The 6,000-nt window shown below is 36.8% G+C and overlaps 1 protein-coding gene across 3 annotated transcripts in view; it reads left to right on the top strand.

Annotated features, from left to right (window-relative positions):
- Window positions 1–2,056: 2,056 nt before the first annotated feature.
- The window catches only part of LOC131313340 (uncharacterized), a 30,083-nt gene continuing 26,139 nt past the window's right edge, over window positions 2,057–6,000 (top strand). Inside the window, exons 1-2 of one of the 3 annotated variants that reach the window (XR_009196174.1) lie at window positions 2,057–2,226; window positions 4,790–5,827. The gene's annotated coding sequence lies outside the window, so the exon portion shown is untranslated. Of the gene's footprint in view, window positions 2,227–2,932; window positions 4,375–4,789; window positions 5,828–6,000 lie in introns of those variants that run through there. The other 2 variants (XM_058341601.1, XR_009196175.1) reach the window with 2 other exon arrangements.

Raw genomic sequence — 6,000 nt, 5'->3', positions numbered from 1 at the left:
CTGGGATGATACCAACAGTAAAGATGCACACCAGAGAGAGAGAGAGAACAACTATTGTATATATTCAAGGGTATTTTTGTCTGATAAGGATTGTATATCCTCAAGAGTATAACACTTGTAAATCAACGGACCCTAAACCTTTCAAATACATAACCCGGGCTAAATGTCTCTATAGACCCCTAATTTTGGGTTTAGGCCAATTTTTCGTTGATTCAAAACTCGATCTTTCGCCAATGGGCTCTAGCTCAATTGACATCTCCTGGTCGGTCAAGGTTCGAGCCTCGTCGTGGGGCGTTTGAGATTTAGGATTATAGATAGTCTCTGAAAATCACATGTGTACTAACATCCCAGTTATCCGATGTATACTTGGCAAAAAAAAAAAAACCTTATCGCTCAGGTTCTGTTTGGAAAAGTTTTTTATTTTCAGTTTTTATTTTTCGATATTTTTTGAAACAGGCATCATAAATATGATTGTGTTACTTTATTTATTTATTTACAAAATACATAATCAGTTCCATTAGTTTACAAAAATTCTAGAAACACAAAAAATTGCATTCATTTGTTTTGAAAACACTTTCGGCAGCCCAAAAACAAATATATAAAAACTATTATGGTCACCAAACATGTTTTTTATTTTTATTTTTTAATAAATTAACAAAAACTCATTTCTTATTTCTCATAAACGAAAAATAAAAAACTGGCAATTTTAGGCTTTGTTTTATAAATGTACGTCATTTAGATATGAAATGTAAAGCTATTTGTTTCTACGCGACTCTACTTTCAGGGTAAACAATGACATAATGAAAACATTCGATTTTAGAAAACAGTGCTTCCAGATATTTGAAAAAACTTACTCAAAAAAAAAATCAAGTATTTTAGTATCAAGAGTTTTGAAAATATTTACCTAGAAAAAAATCTAACTGGGATATTTTTCTGGATAAATTACAGTTAACCCTCTTTAACTATTGTTTGGAGACACTTTATCCTCTCTAACTATTATTTCTAGCACTTGACCCCTCTAACTAATGGAAACCCTTCTTCTGTTTGCATCAATCTATACAAATGTATTAAAGTCTCACAAGTCTCCAAATACCCATCCCTTGATTTCCAGATTTTTCATTTTTGTAAATTTGTATAAATTGGGAGAGAGAAATAGAGAGAGGATGTGGGTGGGTGGGTGGGTGGCGAGCGAGGGAGGGAGGGAACATAGGATTGGCCGAGGGGAAGACGGAGGAGAGGGTCCGTTAAAAAAAATGGAGGGAGGGTTGGATTTTGATTTTTCTTATATTGTATTTAACGTAAACGGAATCACACCTTTTTACTATTTCTGTTTCTGTTTATTTATTTTTATGTTTTATAATGGATTTTTCTTCTTATTTTCTTTTTTTAATTGATCATATATTTTTTATTTATACTTGCACAAGCAAAATAATTATTTTAATAATTAACTTTGTGTTCCGTTCGATATACGAGACAACGAATAAATTTCAACCCAATATTTTTTTTGTTGACCTGTGCATTGGGACACAGCGCTAGTTTTGTTAGAAATTGAATGGTAAATATCATGTGGAAGTCACATGTCCCCCCTTAAAATTTACGGATGTTACCCTTTCCTTTTTCCACAACACGTCTCTCTCCTCTTACCAACAGTCACCCAAAACCCAGCCAAACCCTAACCCTAACCCATAACCTATATCACCTATACAGAGAGAGAGAGAGAGAGAGAGAGAGAGAGAGAGAGAGAGAGAGAGAGAGAGAGAGAGAGAGAGAGAGAGTGTCCTTGGCGGTACCGATCGAATCGACGAGCCTATAGGGTTGATTTGAAAAATCCCAGCGGCCACCGCTTGCAATGGTTGATTCTGAGATGACGATGACGAGGGGTGGAGTTGCTCTAACCAAATTCTAGAGATCGGTTGACTGCGTTTCTTGCGTAAATTTGTTTTCCACTTCTATCTCCTACGTTTCTTTCATTAGCGTTGAAGTTCTGATCCAAATGCCTAAAGAACGCTTCAGAGAGAGAGAGAGAGAGAGAGAGAGAGAGAGAGAGAGAGAGGTGGATGGTGGTGCTCTGTTGGACGACAAGGCCAAGAGAATGAAAGATCTGTTGTCGAGCGTCTACTCCGCAGATCGTCCTCCTTCAATGCCCTCCAATAATTCTTCCAAATACGCAAGCTTGACACCATCAACACCACTTCTTTCGATGCTGAACAATACATGAATCTCCTCGTACGTAATACACTTATTAACATATACCAATTTGACATAGAAATCTCAGATTTGAGCTTTACCTATCTCTTTCAATTTGCTTGGTATTTGGCTTGAATGATCTGCGAAATGGCTGGATTGAGCTTTACCTATCTCTTCTAGGTTTGTTGGGTTTCACCCTGGTGATGGCGGGTGGTGAGAGATGTGGCGGCGGGTTGTGTTAGGCCCTGAAAAGAAGATTGAGCCTTGGCGGGTTGTGTTAGACCCTGAAAAGAAGATTGAGCTTTGGACAATGGTGTTCTATTCGTAGAGGACAAAATGAGAATTTAACGTTTTCCTTTAATGCCGTCTAAAGCATTTGGAATTTACATAGTTAGAGGGGGTAAAATGCTAATGGGTGTTAGTTAAAGGGATTTAAGTGGTGTTCCAACTAAAGAAAAAGAAAGTTTTGGAAAAAGGAAGGTAATTTCAAGCTCAAAAATCATGTGTTTACGTAAATAATTTTTCTACCAATATAAATCTTGTTTGATAGATTTCATTGAGATCTTTTATACGGTGCAAGAAAAATCAAAAAATTATTTTTTATTTTCATTATATTTGAGTTTGAAATTTGAAGAAAAAAAACTTTTAAAAAAAGAACCTTAGTTGGAACACCCACTTACTATTTTCTATATTTACTTGAATACTTTTGTATTGCCTCAGTAATTTTGATCACCACCGACTCAAAATTCAAAAAGCCTTTTTGGTGGAACGTTAGAGTTGCTTGTCATAGAAGCACTTCCTCTCTTCCCTGCTCCCCTCTCTTTCTCTCTCTCTCTCTCTCTCTCTCTCTCGTCTCAAGCCACAAACCTTTAGGAATGATCGATTTTCAGAACAAAAAACCCTTGAAAACGTGCAACCATGATATCACCTCTGTCTTTCTGCAACTTCTTGGAAGAAATCGAGGCCTTTGGGTACTGGACTCGACATAAGTTCAAGATGAAGGAGGCGATGATGATTACGACCGGATATCGGAGCTTCTGGAAGATGGCTCTGACGATGTCGTTCTGCGAAACCCGAAACCCTAAGCCGCCGTTGATGTCGTTTTGCGAAACCCTATGCTGATGTCGTTTTGCTAAACCCTAGTCAGAGGCCGACGCTAGTGGCAGCGGAAGATTTGGACGATGACTGTGTGGTACTCTTGGAGAAGGTGAATGTGATCGCTGGTGAGTCGGATGATGTTGGCGAGAAACAAACAATTCATTCTCCTCTTTTTTCCCCAATTTTCGAGGCCTAATTTTTGCTTGACAGCCCCTGCGGGAGCAACCACGACCCTTTTAACCAAATTTTGGCGGTACTTTTATAAATTTTGAACCCTAATTTCTGGTTTTCACTTAAAATTTTGACTCATTTATGGGTCGGTCGTCGTAGGAATATTAGCAAGGATGACTACACAGTAATATGAAAGTGGACTTGCTTAGAAGTTTAGTTATGTGAGTGCAGGACATTAGTGTTGGATTGAAGAGAAAAAAAATTGTAGGTTAAAGCTGGAGGTTGGAGGGCTGTTGGTTCAAGAGGTTCTATGCCATTAGTTTTGAACATGCCAATGTCATTGCATCTTAGTTTTCTGACAATTTACTATACTTTCCATATTTTTCTTCTTTGTTTGATCAGTTTCATAAACTGTTCTTTTTTTATGCATTGTGGTTGTTCTGCTACTTGAGAATTGTCTATGGGTTTGATCCTTTATGAGTGCAGAACAAGAATTGGATAAATAATGGATCAAGGCAGAGGATTTTTCCTTTGTGGGAAGATTTGCCTCTCTAGTATTGGTTAGTCCCTTAGTGGGCTATATACTTTGCAAGTGTATTTCTTATATAGAACTCTTTCTATTATAGAACTTAAATTGTAATGTTTCGATCTTAAAAAGTAGGCCTTATGCGGCATAAATCTGTGCGGCTCTTTTCTGACTTTGGAGTTGGTTCTTTGTTGGTTGGAGTTTGCTAGAATCGATGGCAGTGATAGGCATTGTTGGTATTTTATGGATTGCTATCCTTTCTTGCATTGTTTTTGTCCTCCTATTTCTCTATGCTTTTGCATTCCCATTTTACAGATTTCCTCATTTCAATGTTGTCGCTTTTTGAAAGTAGGCGATCCATTGTTGAATCCAACAATTTGGTTTCGGATTAGGTGGGAAGACTTCTCGATGCTTATATTCTCGGCTATCTTTTCTCTTCTTTTGCATTTTCTCCTGTTAACATTTTATTTGGAAATACAATTTGGTTAGTGTTTTCAGATTTTGCTTTCTTGGTGTAGAATAGATAATTTGGAGAGGCATTGTTCTGCTATCTTTTCTTTTATAAATAGGTGTGTTTGTCATGAGACACATCAAATGCCTCTTTTGCTTTTTTTTTTTTTTTTTTACTCCTTTCTCAGATGCAATCTTCTGCATTTTTTTCGCACTCCTATATGTTGTTGCTTCATTTAACTCACTGAATGACTGAAATTGAACAGACCAGTGAACATAAAGTTAAGGTTCTGATGCATTCTTATGATATCAAACTAATATCATTGAACAAAGTTTTGATTTGGTTTTATTTTTCAGGTGCGAGCAATTTGGAATACAATTAGGGCTGTGATGGAATTGCTTTATAACTACGTACACAACAAAAGTACTCTTCGCTCCTTCTCACTATCTCAAACATGGAAGGTTCTGATGCATTCTTTTTTAATTTACTTGCACAAGCACGTAGATACACAAGCTGCTCATGTAGAGTGCTAAGCTGACAAGCTCTCCCTCTTTACGACCAATTCATTTATAGTGGAAGAAATGCAAGGTTTTTTCAAAAGAAGGCTCTGCCTATGGAAGGGGGGTGAGTTTCAAAATTATTGGGGACATTATAGCTTGGCTCTCTTCGTGGAGATGATTTTTCACTTTGCTAAAATCAGATAATCAGTGACAATTGTAAGCTCTCCAATCTAACTTTTAATGAATAACAATAGGTTTTGCAGTACTTAATAGTTATGCTCCGATTTCAAATTCCGTTATGTGTCCTCAGTAAGTTTTATGCCCCTCAATAACCTTATGCTTCCATTCACATGTCGTTATCTTCATAGGAAATTTTCTTCATTTGAAACATCAAATGCCTTTTAATACAGGATCAAAATGTTTGAAAAACTCGGCTTTCTTTGTTATTCCGAGTACATATACACAAAATACTATGGAAATAAAATAGAATTCATTGGATGGGGCAACTTAGTTGATTTAGCTTGAGATTGTACTCCGTTCGGTCGTTTGTCACGGGCATGCGCTAGAAAATGTTTGGATGTGCCATTATTTTATGCTCACACATTTCCATGGATAGAAGTCATGACACTAAAATTTTGAGTCGTGCGGCACGGTTATGCGCTAGTTATATATAACTTGAAGAGTTATGGGAATCTGGTAGGTTTTGCCATCCCAAATATGAGATTGTATGTGTAGCCATTTGTTTCTCAATGGCTTGGAAAATCCAGTTAGAAACTCATTTGGTTTGGAATTTGGAATTTTGTTTGCTGTTTTATTTTACTTTGATTTTGTGATACTATAACCACATCCACAACATGCTCTTTGGAACTCAACCATGGTGACAAAAGGCTCAAGGTAACTGTTTCAAACACATCTTTGTCCTTTGTTTTGGCTGATTGGAAATGTTAGTTTAACATTTTCCTTTCTTTGACTGTGCTTAGGGAATCATCTTTGTGCTTTGGACTATTCAACTTGAGTTCACAAAACGTTGATTATGATAGTTTGGGTTTCTAACCAATTAGGGTTCA

This window comes from Rhododendron vialii, chromosome 13a (assembly GCF_030253575.1).
Source record: "Rhododendron vialii isolate Sample 1 chromosome 13a, ASM3025357v1".
In the NCBI taxonomy this organism is placed as follows: domain Eukaryota; kingdom Viridiplantae; phylum Streptophyta; class Magnoliopsida; order Ericales; family Ericaceae; genus Rhododendron; species Rhododendron vialii.
This window is presented reverse-complemented; position numbering and strand designations above follow the sequence as displayed.